The sequence below is a fragment of the Vidua macroura genome, chromosome 1 (genome assembly GCF_024509145.1).
Source record: "Vidua macroura isolate BioBank_ID:100142 chromosome 1, ASM2450914v1, whole genome shotgun sequence".
NCBI lineage: Eukaryota > Metazoa > Chordata > Aves > Passeriformes > Viduidae > Vidua > Vidua macroura.
In genome coordinates this window covers 77,780,325-77,795,670 of record NC_071571.1, presented here as the reverse complement: position 1 = coordinate 77,795,670, position 15,346 = coordinate 77,780,325, and the positions used below count along the sequence as shown (strand labels likewise).

The 15,346-nt window shown below is 39.9% G+C and overlaps 1 long non-coding RNA gene across 1 annotated transcript; it reads right to left on the bottom strand.

Annotated features, from left to right (window-relative positions):
* Positions 1-1,180: 1,180 nt before the first annotated feature.
* Positions 1,181-4,950, bottom strand: LOC128813677 (uncharacterized). The gene is made up of 3 exons (XR_008439128.1): positions 4,702-4,950; positions 3,419-3,510; positions 1,181-1,392 (listed from the first exon to the last, which is right to left on the bottom strand). It is a non-coding gene; the product is annotated as an uncharacterized LOC128813677 (long non-coding RNA).
* Positions 4,951-15,346: the final 10,396 nt, after the last annotated feature.

The following is a 15,346-nucleotide window of genomic DNA, read 5'->3' as shown; positions in this document are numbered from 1 at the left end:
TTTAAAGAGACAGACAATCTCATAGATGACAGAGAAAAAAAAAATACATAATTACATAGATTATAGATATAAAAGAGAGTTTGTTTCGATTTAATCATAGATACAGCATTACCGTGTGTTTTAAACCCAGCTAGCAATGAAACCTGAACACAGACACTTGCTCGTTCCCCCTCAGTTGAATGCAGAAAAGCACCAAAAGCATAAAAGTGAGAGAACTTGTGGGTTGAGATAATGACAGTTCAATAAGTAAAGCAAAAGCCATACACAAAAAAAGCAAAACAAGAAAAACAAGGCATTCCTTCACAACAGCCCATTGGCAGGGAGGTGTTCAGCCAGGAAAGTTTTCAGAGCTCCATCACATGTAACAGTGACTTGGGAAGACAAAAGCCATCACTTCAAATGTCCCCCTTTCCTTCTTCTTCCCCCATATTTATATGCTGAGCATGATACCATGTAGTGTGGAATATCCCTTGGGTCAGTTGGGTTCAGATGTCCAAGATTTGTCTCCTCCCAACTTCCTGTGCACTTCTGGACTCCTCACTGTCAGGGCAGTGCAAGAAGCAGAAAAGATTCTGTGCAAACACTGCTCAACAATATTGGAAATACGGGCATTATCAACCTTGTTTCCAGCACAAATCCAAAGCATAGATCCATACTAGCTACTGTGAAGAAAATTAACTCTTAGCTCTTCCAAAACCTGCACAATTGGATTTATATTTCAGTTGCGAATGGCACATAAACTTCATACATTGCAGTGGCATCTACAGTTCCATCTGACAGCTCTCATGAAGTCCTTCGAAAGAAAAATGGATTGGATTTCCTGTGGGTCTGCCTTAGTAGACCTTTGCTATAGATTTTGATGCACCATTTTTGAATAAATAGTTAGAAAGGTCAAAGCTCAACTGAGACCTTAGGCAATGTTCAATATCTTGCCAGTAGTGGGCCGGAAATATTCCTGTGAATGTAGAATGTTTATCTGAACTATTCTGAAGAAAGTAGGTCAAACAGTAAGCTATTACCTGAAGACACTTGAATTCAGAAAATTTGATTGAATTCTAACTCAGTCCAAGTGCTGACTGAAAGAAAGGCTGACAATTGCTTTAGAAAGGATAGGATGCTTCCTGTGTTTTATGACTAGATTCAACCTTTGCCTGAATTAAGGTGCAAATGACCACATGCCTAAGTCAATAACACGGATTTTATTTAACAGTAAATGTGAGGAGGGCAGAGAGATGTGCTTAAGTTCCCCCTGTGGTGGTTTATCTTATGGCAATTTCCTTCTGCTGACTCGCACAGAGCTGCTGCTGACTAGCATCCCCAGATCCCTTTCTGCAGGGCTGCCCTCCAGCCACTCCTCTCCCAGTCTGTAAATGTGTACAGTGTTGCTCCATCCTAGGTGCAAATCCATCACTGGGACTTGTCAGTTTTTTCTCCCTTATTGATGTTATCTCTTTCATAATTGGTGAGTCCTTGATTTTTTGTCTGTTTTCTGATTGTTGGGTTGCTGTGTAGAAGGGTCCTACAGATGCACGTCAGGTAGAGTCTCTCCACCTGGCTGGTATGAATACCCAGACACAACAGGAAGCAGCATCTGGAGGCTGCTCTAGACTATGTGGGAGTTCAGGTGGTGATGCTCCAGAGGGCATGGTCTCCTTCTGAGGATGACACCTGGGCATATCAGAGGCTCTGACCCAGATGAAGGTCATGAGAAAATGGCTTTGGATTTGGAGCAGCTAGGACTGCCTGTGGAACACTGGTCTCACTTGCAGGAAATAAGTGGTGGTAAAAGCCCTGCATTGCTGGGTGGAAATCTGCCCCCTGCTTGGGTCATAAGAACCGCAAGCAATGCTACAGACTGGGGAAGGAGTATCTGGAAAGGTGCCCAGCAATAAAAGGGCCTGGAGGTGCTGGTCAATGCCAGCTGAACATGAGCAAGCCAGCCTAGGTGGCCAAGAAGGCAAATGGCATCGTGTCCTCTATCAGCAGTAGTGTGACCAGCAGGACCAGAGCAATAATTTTCCCCCATACTCTGTACTCATGAGGCTGCACCTCTAATCCTGTGTTCAGTTCTGGGCCCTCACAGCAGGAAAGACTCTGAGGTGCTGGAGTGTATCCAGAGAAGGGCAGTGGAGGTAGTGAAGGCTCTAGGGGGTAAGTATCTTCAGGAACAGCAGACAGAGCTGGGGTTGTTTACCCTGGAGCAAAGGAGTCTCAGGGAAGACCTTATACCTCTCTACTACTACCTGAGAGAGTGAGAGTGGGATGATCTTGGAAGTCTTTTCTAACCTAAATGATTCTATGATTCTATGAAATATTACACGGGGCAGATGTGCTATTAGAACGGAAAAAAATATGGTTGACTGGGGCTTCATAGAAACTTTAAGAGAGAGAAGAGCCTGAGTTCTTCCCTCATTGGGAAGATCTTTTCATAGGGAAGGAAAGGCATACATAGAGAGGCTATGTTTGAGTGACTCATGGATGGAGACCTGAAAGATGAGACAGGCTTGAAGTTTTTGGAGTAAGAGAAAGGCTTCTCTGATGTCAGATCTGATCTTATAGACATGGATACTGTGCCACAATAGCCATACAGAGGAACAAGCTCTCCTAAGGAGGGTCTATGGGGGAATTGGACCTTAATAGGCTATCAGCACCAAAATGGAGATCCTGTTTTGATGGGAGCAGAAGCATCTAGCTTCTGAGCAGACACACCATCTGCACAGAAAGTTTACTGCTTGCCATAGATTTAAAGCCCATAGATTTAAAGCCACCATATTTTTTGGTGTGGTAGAGAGACTACAGAGGGCCTGAGACTCTTATTAATGAGAAAGTCACAGAGACAACTCGTGTCATTGTGAGGCTGTTTACTATCATCTACAACTGGTCATGGAACCAGGAGAGTCCCTTGATGTCTGGAAACAGAGAGACGTTGCGCTTGTTTTAAAGGATGAGTGGGAATGTCAGTGGAACTCCAGGTAGGAGCTGATAAACCACATTTCACCCCTTGTAAAACTATTTTGTGAATAAAACACATACTGGCCATGTGAAGGTAGTGGGTATGCATGAGTTTACCAAGGGTAAATAAATCTTGACTAACCTGACTACCCTTTAATACAAGTTCAGCATTTGCAGTTGGGTTTATGGATGTCGGAGAGTGTTGGTTTTTTTCTTCCAAGACTGCAAAGGCTTTTAACCCTGCTTATCAGAGCATCTCAGTGTTCAGAGAAGGATGTTACAGTGTAGATGGGTGGATTAATAGCTTGGTAGAGTGCTGGCTGGGTGGATGAATCTGAAGGAAAGGGGTTAACAGTGTGTACTTTACTTGGAGGCCAGTTGCAAGTGGAGTTTCTCTGAGTTTTAACTTGAGGGCTATCCTGTTTCATGTTTTCATCAATAGTCTAGAAAAGGCAAGAAAATTCACCTTTATCAAGTTTGTGCATGACATCAAACTCTGGTTCACAGCTGGTGTATTCCAGGGCTGGGCTCTGAATGACATCTCTGTATGGTTGTATGCTGTTAACAGTTAAGGTATAAGCAGGTTGACTTAGCACGGGGACCAATGCTGTTCTCTGTTACACTCTGAAACCTTTTTGTTTTTGTGGCCATTAGTTCAAGGAAATTTGCATAAAATCTGGACTGAGCTTAAGGTAACTTCTCATGATAAGCTTTTGTGATCACGGCTGTCAGTGTTGTTCATGGCACATTTGTGCTTTCATCTGTAGTTTAGCTGTATGTACACTTACACACACAGATATACAATTTGACATAAAATGGTGTGTCTCTCTAAATGATAACAGTTTAGTAATATCTGCTCTAGTTTTTCACTACATCAGTCACTATTTCCAGTTAACCAAGCTGTGCTGATCAACCCTCTTTTGATAACCTGGGTTTGTTATGTGAAGAATTGAATATGGCATAAAGCTGTCTGAATTACTGTTCAATGTGTTGCTTCATCCATAGAGTTCAGGGCAACAGTGTGGATGTCACATTAAATTCCAGAAACAGTGCAAACATGTTGGCATGATTCCTGCATGGTAGTCTGGACTTTCAGTGCTGTCCTGAAGTAATTCCATTGCCTTCTGTTCTAACATGAGTATAGGCATTAATTGCCATTGTGTTGACACTATCAGTTTCCATTATATAGATGTGATGACCTAGCATGAAAGAGTAAGGCTGCTAATACTGTTCAGAGCTTTACAGTGGTGTGACTTACATCAGAACACTGCAAAATCTGGCTGGAGATCTGAAGTTGGTTTTCAATTCTATTACTATTTTTCAAAATAGCTCTGTATAATTATCTCTGTAGAAAAGAAGCTTTCTACACAATTAAAAACCTAAGCTGATGACTGCTATAAGGGATTTTTTAAATTGCTTTCATCAAGCTGGGCAAATTTCACATTACATTTTTAAAGTCACTGTTTACAAAAATTTCATAATTAAAAGCACTTGCAAAAATTTTAGTACTCTTTGAACCAAGGAGTAAAATACATACAATTTTTTAAATAAACTGTTGAAGCTACACTTCCAGTTTGGAAAAGGCTGTTGCATTCGTAGGATAGGACTCATGCTGATTTTCCTAAGCACTTATGCTAGGCATGTATTCAGTGGTTCTTAAAAATCAAACATGTGACCTGGATAGAGTGCTGTGCTGTAAACTGCAATGATTAAGCACCTGAAACTTATTTATTGCCTGGTTACAGATACCTGATGTCATATGAGATGCCATAGGTATCCAGACAGGGTTCTGGAGACTATTCAAAAAAAGCCTAGGTCTGCTGCAAGTCCTGAAAAATACTAGGTCAAATAACTTGGTTAAATGCTCTGCTGGTTTATGGCTGTGATGAGAGATACGTTTTTCATACACAGCTGATATGGTGCTGTGTTTTGGATTTGTGACTAAAGGAGTTTTGATAATATAGGCAAGTTTTAGGCATTGCTTTCCTCCTTCTCCCCCAGCTCACCAGCAAGTAGTCTGTGGGTGCACAAGGACTTAGAATGTTCCCCCCAGCTGCATGTGCTGCCTATGATGTCATAAAGCATGGAATATCCCTTGGGTCAATTGGGGTCAGCTGTCCCAGCTGTGTCCCCTTCTGAGTGATGGTGTTAGACTTCCCAAGTAACTGCTAAGCTTGATGAAGCCTGACATTCCTCAGGATAGCTGAACACCTACCTGCCAATGGGAAGTGTTGGATGAATGCCTCATTTGGTTGGTTAATGGCTTCTGCTTTCCCTACTAAAGTGTCTTTTTCTCAATCCAGAAATTTTCTCATTGTTATCCTTCCCCTTCTCTCCAGTCCCACTGTGGGAAATGAGTGAGTGGCTGTGTGGGGCTGAGCTGCATGCTGGGCTTAATTCACAAAGATTATGGTTTAACACCCAAATTAAGTATGCATGTCCATTTACTGTGAAACAACTAGATGGGGGAGGTGATCTGAGCCACAATCTCAAGCAAAATTTCCTATCTTCAGGAAAACCCTGGAGAATATTCAAAGTTCACAGGACAACTTATATCCTTCCTGATAGATGATTCTTAAAATTAACAAGAGCACAAATTTAAAATCCAAAACACTTACCTTTAATTACAGCTATGAGGCATCTAATCAAATTTGATAAATAATTATTAATTTTCCTTGTTGACTGCATACAAATTGTAAATTATAAGTAATAATTTATATCACTTTACTAGGATTTATTTGATTCATTCTACCATATTTTTGTTGGGTTCCAGTTCAACTGAAAATTATGAGGATAACTTAGACGTATGACAATGTGATGAATGTCATTGTGTGTAGAAACAGGAGTGTTAAAAACATCAATATGATTTAATGTTTGTTTGTGCATGTGGTTTATTGAAAACTTGAGGAAAATGTAGAAACAATTTCTGCTTTGGTCTTGTCAGAATGCAAGTCCAACTGGGCAAACATTGGTATGGAGAGGAGTCAGCAAAGGTGCTGACGCTGTTAAAACAAATCATAGCAAGAGAGAGAAGTGGCAGCCTTGAAGTCAACTGAGAAGAACTGGGAACCATGTAAAAAGCCCAGGGTTGCTGCAATAAAGTTTCAGTGTCTGGTCATAGTCTGAAGAGATCAGAGACTCTGCTTCCAGTTCTCTTCTGTAACCTTTCTGAGTCCAGATCTTTGGTCTCTTCAACAGGTTTTTCTGTGAAGGGTCAGAAAGACAGATACAGCTGTAGAGGAGACTAGGAATAAAAAAAAAAAAAAAAAGTTTGTGAGGATGTCTCTTCTGCTACTCTCAGGGCTGAGCTGAATAAAGGGATTATACACTGGGAACAAAAACCCTGAGGCTCGGCTTTCAGCATAGAGGGTCCTGCTGTGTGACTCTCCAGAGCTTCCACTGCAGGTTATATAAAGAAGGGAGAAAGTAGTGTGACATGGTAGAAAGACTCCATTGTTACCAGCAAGGGAAGGGTTAGGGCAAAGGATTGAAGCAGAGGACACTAAATCCCTTGATACAATAAATGCTGCTGAGTGCAACGGAACAGAGTTAGCTTTGCAAGTTAGGAGACATGGCAAATGTTATTGTCATTGATTATTGACATCAACCTGTATTACAGACCCTGAACTCTTAGGCTGTGAGTGAATCAACCATACTAGCAGTAAGGTTTTTGGAGTCAGAGGCATCAGAGGTACACTTTGCCTATACAAGAATTCTACTTTTGGATGTTAGGGAAGAATGAAGAATAATATTGCCAGTGTGTTCAGCACAGGAAATTTTAATTTCAGTCTGTAGTTCTCTACCAGCAAAACAAATAAATTTTGCTGGTGGTATCCTGTTCTTCCCAATCGACCTTACTTCAAACTCTAATTGTTCTTGTGGACATCAGGTTTGTTAGAGGGTTAGTTTTGCCATGTTTCCCTTAGGATGCAGGAACTTTAGTGATGTGTAGCATAGATTTTCACATCTGAAATGTCTGGATTCTGTTTATAGGATATGCATATACAAATAATTTAAAAATAATTAATCTGTTTGGGATGTTTTCTTGGTTATATGACTGAACATGTTATGTGACATTTGTCTCAAAAAATAGTTTGGGCAGCTGTCTGCAGTGTAGACACTAAAACTAGAATATCAGCCACATTCCTGATGTCTTTGGATTTTTATCTGATATTGCCAGATCAAAAATTGTCCTGTATTGTTTTTCATGTCATGTGTAAATTGCAGTAAGTCAGTTTAAATCAGGTACCCATCCCTTCTCTAACTGACACCTCATAATTCATTTCATTAAAAAAAAGAAAAAAGGGACGAAAAGAGCATGGTTGTTTGGTTATTTTACAAGGACACTTCAAGAAATGGGTATAGTAGAAAATTTTGCAATCATACCTGATCTGTCTTCAAAATTATGACTTTAAGGTTTTTTTGACATGTAATATATTAGCAAAGATCAGCTTGCACAGAAGTCCCAATCTAAGTCCAGAACTATAGCCTTACTCCATAAGGTGTGCATTCCTGAAATTACAGTAATTGCAATGTTACATGAATTTCTAGATTTGCTTCAGTACAAATTTGCTCTGAGCCAGAGAAAAACTTCTTGGTGGAGTCCAGATTGAAGATCTTTAGTTTTGGAGGTCACTAAATATACAAATTTGAGTGTGCATGAATGGGAAGACTGAAGCATCTTGTGGGTGGAGGGTTGTGTGATACAGTGATAGGCTGTCAGATGTTGGCTGTATCATGTGCAATGGGGCAAGAGGAAAAAAAGCTGGATGTTGGACAGTTTGTACCCATGGTTTCACCAAAGCAAGCAAAATCTTATTTAGGACACAACTAATCTTATGATTTAGCAATTTGCAGTAAGTAGTTTGATATCAAAAATATGTGAGAAGTGTTATTTCTTACTGTGATAGTTTCAGAAGGTCTCAGATAACTTGGAGTTCTGTTCTCATGCAGCAGAGCCCAGCTGAGATCCACAAGACAGACTTCAGTGACAGCAAATTTCTCATGCATTTACTGAAAGAATCTGCTTCCATCCTAATGCAAAAGAGGAGATTTTATTCTTTACTGACCATCTGCTCCACATTTGGAGACAATATGTCTCGATCTATGTATCTCATTAAAAAAAAAATCCCATTGTGACTGCAAATATGACAGTAAGTGAACCATAGAAAAAACAGGAGAAACATACATACCAAACAAAGTAAGTGTTTCTTTACAATATGTTTAATGAAGCTGTGAAGCTTCTTGCTGCAGAATATTCTGATTTGATAAAAGTGAGGTCAGGGAAGTGCCCAAATTAAGAAAGAAAAAGCATTTAAGTTATAGAATGTATAGGTTTTCTACATGTGACTTATTTCAAAGTCCTTAATGAAAAGAGACAGAATTATAAACCCTTTTATCCAAGACAGCCTGAATCATGAAGAAATGAGGTGACATTTAAATCCATGAGACTCGGAACTAAAAATTGATCTAGTCCCAGTGGTCTTGCGTAATATATCTTTGTCTTGTCTAAGTTATATTTTATACCATCTAAATCAGACATAATCTGAGTGGTCATTCACGTTGTCACTATATATGTATTGGTCATATGGCATCTCATAATTATTCCTTTTCCTAATATTAGAACTGTTAAGGGTATTGTTTTCAACATGTGTTTACACTGCTATGTATAACTCATAAGCAAGTATTCAGTTTGTAACTCAAGAACACATATGGTGTGCAACACAAAAAAAGAAGTTTGACCTGTCAAAACTCAGTTTTTTGTAAGCTGAATTTCAGGACCCTGTCTTTCTATTGTCCAGTCCAGATTCCTCAGCCAGATGATTGTGGTTCAATTTGAAAGGTGAGAGGGAGCCAGCAGTAGTCTTCTGTGTCCAAGCCTTAACAAGCCTTAAGCTGGCTGATGATGTTATAATTTGTCCTTTTGCTTGCTAAAACCTCCTGTCTTCATCGCCATGTCTCTTAGTAATGAGAAGTCAGCAAGTCCATAAGGTGCTGAGGTTCCCATTTCATAAACTCCAGCTTTTGTCATGCACATGTAAAACTTAACACTAAAAATGGCACATTAAGTTCTTAGTTGAGGAAGGATAGTATATCTTCTTTAATTCTCTTCATAAGGGTTTCTGTCCTTTGGTGTATTTTTAGACATACATACATAAGACACATCAAGTTGAAATTTGAATGGACAATCTTATAAAGGTAAATGGAATCAGTAAATTACTTTTATTTAAATTCCTCTCTTGCTTAAGGAAGAAACTGAGCTCATTACAACTCAGTTGTATGTGCATATTGGCAGTCAAATAAACCCAGTCTTTCTTTTATATTGACCTTGAAAGTCAAAGATGAATTTTTGAAATGCAAATGATTTTGTGGATTAATAATTTTGATAAAACATCCCAACATTTTGGTAAATCTCCCAATTAGATAAAGCAACTAACCAGAACCTTCAGTTGACTCTATGGTGCCAAGCCAAATCCTCATGCAACTTATTATGAGTGGCCTTGTGTGTCTGACTCTCAGCGATCACAGGATGAAGGTCTGCCGGCTCGCTGTCCCACTTGTGGCCGCAGGGCAGACATGCGCGTGGCTGCCCCCCAGTCTCTGCTGAGACTGTTGTGGGTGATTGCTGTGGCGTGGGTACACAGCAGAGGCACAGGGCACGAGGAAACTGAGGCAAAGGAATAAGGGAAGGACACTTGTCTGAGTCTCCAAATATTTAATCTCGAAGTCGGGGCAGAGCAAGTGACAAATCTGAACATGAAAGAACTGCTTTTAAAGGGTAGAGGGAACACGGGGAGGACACAGCCTTTGACCAATAGGAGGGCATTAGGGGAGGGGTGCAGGGTAAGGGGTCCCCAATGGCAGCCAACACGGGGAGGGAGCAAACCTTACAACCCAATTCTGCTTCAAGGAAGGGATGAAAGACAGGGAACACTCCAGAACCAAAGGAGTGCGCTATCTTTGACAGACAGGGGTAAGACAACGGAACAAGGGAGGTATACAGGTGGATTGACATGTGGATTGACATACATTTTGGTGGAGAAAACTGTGGTAAACAACTCAGGACTGAACCATTAGGGAAGCCAAATGGGGTACACAGAATGAACCATTACAAACTTATAACAAAGAATATTAAAGCCTACTACAGAAGAACAAACTGTAAAATAACATACTATTATAGCCTTGAACAGATGCCAAGAGAAGAGGAAAAGAATGTGGTGATTATTTTCAAATTCTCTTGACTTGGGCAGTAGGAGCATGCTAACCTTTACCATTGTGAATATAGCAATATTTTGAGTTAGTCAATTTCTAGATGTAACATGTTGCATCCCGGATTGGTTTAGTCAGGGGTTCTGTTAAATGTTAGTTAGCCCGTTCTATGTACCCCCGTTTCCGCTCACAGTGGTTCACTCCAGGTTGTCTGCCATTGGAGCATCCCCATGCCAGTCTTGTGGCCACCCCCTATGTCCATTCCTGGGAGTTCTGTGTCTGTTACCCTATCCCTGCATCCCTATTCATCCCAGAACCCTGTACACACTCCTATCATGTTCCCATTGGTTGCTGCAGTCTATGTCACTCCCCCATTGCATGTCCCCATTGGGCGAGGGGGCTTCTGCCCATGTCTGCCTGCTCCCTATAAAAAATTCCATGCACCCCTTTGTTCCGTGGCCATCTTGTCCACATGGGCGCCAGGAGCGGTCGCTGCTCTCCACCACAGCACCACGCGGCAATAAACCCTCTCCAGCCAGCCACAGGGCAGGGTGGTCATTCCTTTGCCTCTCTACCTCATCCCAGTGTTGGTTACAGAGCGCAGCCAGCCCACACCGGTGCGCTAAGCCAGAGCTCCTGGACCACGTGGCAACCCCGGTCTGGCCGAGGAGCAGCGCCTTTAGCCAGGCTCCCAAGCTGCCCCGGACCAGGGAGAAGAACGCAAAGCCGCAGTAACATTCAGGATAGAGACTGACACTGTTTGTTTTTTGTCTTTTTCCTTTTATATGTTCTCTGTATTCTTTGCACATATATCTGTAGCTCTGTAGCCTATTCTATTGGTGGCTTGTTTTCCTTGCAATTTTCCATGGCCTTTCCCTAGGCAGAAAGACCAAGCAAATTCCAGAGCTCCAAGCCCTAGGGGGTACAAGGCACCAGTGCTATCTTGGTTCTTCCTGGGAACCAAGGTTGAGAACAGCTCTTCAAGATACAGTTCATGGACAAAGTGCAGCTAGTGCTGAGGGGGGCTCAAGAGAAGGGACTTGACCTGGGGGAGAAGAATTGCATCACCACTTGTCCTCCTAATTGGTGCTTTTTGTCAATTATGCTAATTTCCTAAAACCTATACAAATATATTCCCTGGAGGGGGTGGGCTTTTGTGGACATCCTTCCATAACTGCTCCTGAAGGCCTTCAAATAAAAGATCACCTCTTATATTACCTTCTTACAAAAATTATCTTGAGTTTCATTTCCAGGTTAGAAAAAGGCAGCAAGATAATACTAAAAGAAAAATTGTTTAAAATTTGGATTTACTAACTGAAATTATTTTTTAAATCACTCAAAATATAAATGTGAATAGGGAAATAAGAATTGCTTCATTTCTCTTAAAACACTTAAGCTTTCAAATATAGTTTCTTTTTTTTTTTTTTTTTTTTTTTTTTTTTTTTTTTTTTTTTTGTGTTTTTGTTTAAATGATAGGTTTTGTTTCAGGTGGGGAATTGTTTCTGTGAATAATTCCTAATAGTGTAAAAATCCCCTGATGCTATTGCTTGTACTAGGTTTCTGCTTAACGGAACCCATTGAGAATGTTTGCACTACTCTGTGATACCCACAAAGATAGTTCCTGCTCTTCAAATATCTTCTAGTTAGGCAAGAACTGTTATAAACTGATATTAAAATGACAGCATAGATTATGTGTACTGTGACACTTGAAATGCTAGAAATTGTTTGATATAAAGTGTGTGAGCATCTTAGTCTCTAGGTGACTTTTACAGCCTTTGTCAAGTGGATTGACTAGTTTGTGTTTGAAGAAAGATATTTTTATAAGTGAAACCCTAACCACAATTTTAGTAAACAAGTCAAGTGATTTCAACTTTTTCAAAATTAGTTGTGAGCTGTTTTCTTAGAAGATTTCATGAAATTGTTGAATCGACTATATTAGAACAGTTTATTTCACTGCCCCTCTATCCTACCACTTGCATTCTTCAGACTCATGGAAAGTCTGAGTATGATAGAATTTTAAATGTGTCATACTCCACTGTTACTGTGACTCGTGTGAACTGTGATATCCTCCTGGGATTAATGCTATATTTTCATATCTGTTTTTCTTGTTCTTCTGGTCAGTTGCATTTTAACAATGATCTCCACTTAACTGTGGTAGACACCTGATATTACCTTGTTTTTGGAACACATTTCCATGTTGGTGCAGATTCATAAAAGGACCATAGTCTAGTCTGTTGCAGACAGCTTACTTGGAAGCCTCAGTCTTTTTCCAACAGATTGTTTCTACCAGATATCCTGGCTAATAATGCCTGCAATTTACCCTCAGTTAACTTTCCTGATTTCTAAGATTGGCTCAGTTTACTCTTGTTTAATGAAACATGTTAGTTCATGCTACCAGTCCTCCTGTGAATTCTTTCACAACTTCAAGAGAACATTTCCTTCTGAAGTTTAATCTTTTCTGTCCTACTGTAAGAGACAGCCTGGTTATTTTAAATTGTTTCTCTTAAGTATGCAGATTCGTCTTTGTTACAGAAGGAGCCACTTACTCAATTTACTAGGCTAATACTGAGCTTCCATCCTGAAAAGCCTTTCTTCTTTCCCACTGGGAGATTACCTCTCAGTGGGAAATGTGTCTTAAACTTGCATGAAGCCTTTCATTCTATATCAGTCTGGTAAGTTTACTTAGTTTATAAATGGGATAAATATGTGTACCTACCACTGGCTCTTGACAGAACACAGACATGGTTATAATTAATCACTCTGGGGTGGCACTGGATTAAGGAATATTGATCCCTAATGTCTTTAGAAGGATGTTATACATGCATGGCATTGCCTTGTTGACTGTAAGTTTTATAATTAAAGGATTATAAAATGAGATTACAGTTAGAGTTAATAAGAATAGGTTTGAATGACAATGTACTTATCTCCTAAAAAATAATACTGAATCCTTCTTGCTTGAGACATTTAAAAAGAGATGAGGCAGCTGACCTTTTCATCCCCATCTCCTAGTTTGATTTCAAACAGCCTCATCAGGCATTTGTCTTTGATATTTTTATTTTGAGAAATGAATTTTTGCTGTTTGGTAGAACTTAATTTGCAGAGAATACGCAAAGAAAAATTTTTAACAATCTAAATTTAATCATGATCCCTCTTGGTTGAAGGCATAATCCATTTAATACACATATCCTGAATTAGAAGGGGTAGTTAATTGAAAACACTGGTAACTTAGTTTCGATATTTTTGTTTTCATACTGTTGCCTTTTCTCCAACCTGGAAATTAAACTCAAGATAATTTTAGTAAGGAGGTAATATAAAAGGGGATCCTTAATTATTTGAAGGCTTTCAGGAGCAGTTATGGATGTCCACAAAAGCCTAACCCCCCAGGGGTGACTACATTTGTATAGGTTTTAGGAAATTAGCATAATTGACAAAAAGCACCAATTAGGAGGACAAGTGGTGATGCAATTCTTCCCCCCCAGGTCAAGCCCCTTCTCTTGAGTCCCCCTCAGCACTAGCTGCACTTTGTCCATGAAATGTATCTTGAAGAGTTGTTCTCAACCTTGGTTCCCAGGAAGAACCAAGATAGCACTGGTGCCTTGTACCCCCTAGGGCTTGGAGCTCTGGAATTTGCTTGGTCTTTCTGCCTAGGGAAAGGCCATGGAAAATTGCAAGGAAAACTAGCCACTAATACAATAGGCTACCAAGCTACAGATATATGTGCAAAGAATACAGAAAACATATAAAAGAAAAAATGGCAAAACCCAAAAGGTTACACCTGTTTTTAATTATGGCATCCACAGTTTATGATAGAAAATAGATCTGTAGCCTTTAATTGCTTTCAGCTGCCGGCTGCAAAATTTATCATGAGAGAACTACCTCGTGGGGAAGTACAGAGCCAAAAAATGTATATGTTCAAGAATGGATTCTAGAAGAAGTGCTTCTGAGTAACATCTTTCACAGAATGTGTTGTTCTTCTATTTTGGGTGGGTTCAAGTGAAGTGGGAGGACTATTAAAAATCCTCACATTTGCAATGTCATGGTGTATTATCTTAAGATGTCATTTTTTTGCAAACTGATATTAGTGGTTTAAGAAGAGCACTTCTGAGTATTTTAGTAACAGAGGAAAATATTACCATATAGAAAGTAAGAATTTATGTATAATGCAGTGAATTAAACTATTAAGTTACAACTGTGGAAACTGTAGAAATCTTAGAAACATACCTTATAAATGAGATTCTTTGTTATCTGTTGAAGAGTAGAGAACAAAAGTATCAGCAAGAAGTGTAATAGTCAGTTTTGCAATTCTTATCCCTCCTGTCTCCTGTGCATTTGCGAAGATCTGCCCAATTAACTCCACATTTCAATAATAAATAACCCCAAGCCTATGAACCATCTCAAAGTTCATATTAAACGTGTGCAGATTAAGAGGGCTCATGAACTTGATGAGCAAGGATGAGTGTCTGTCAACAGAATCTGCTGAGAATTAAGTATGAATAGCTGAATAGAGAGACATCTTAAGGAGATTACAAGTGGGATCGATGACTATACAGTGTAAGGACAAATTGTTTAGGGACCCTTTCTTCCCTGAATAAATTAATCAAGGAGCAACAATATTCCAGCTTGCCAAATGAATTTAAACTATAAAGTTGGTTATAGCCACAAAGTCAGCAATAAGGCAGAATGAAGTCCTTGAAAGTGTTGCCATGTATTTTGTGAAGTAGGAGATTCCTAGACTGACTTTGCAGCTCCAAGGATCCAGAAAGATAAAAAGATAAAATCACAAAGGTGCCTCTGTAGCCTCCTCTTTTGCTGACACCCTGCCATGCAAATTCAAGGTAGAGGATCATTCAAGTCTACTAAGGCTTGAAAGCTTTAGAGTGTGGCCCATCTTGTCACTGGTTACACAGTAGCAACTGCATGAATATTCTAGTTATGCTATTATAGGATGAAAACTCTAGCTGTCTCCTTTTCTTGTCATTCACTTATGAGCAGTCTACCCATGAGAACCTCTTTATTTGGGCAGTCATCTCCCAGGCCCCAAAGTAGAAAAGCTCCAAATCTGGCAACTCACAGAGCTATTGAAGGAAAAGGGTGTCATGTGCTCTTAGGTGCACTGAAATGAGGGCCCGGGTGAAATTTATCCTCTTGTAGGGGCTACAAATGTGGACAAGAAAAGGGAAAATTA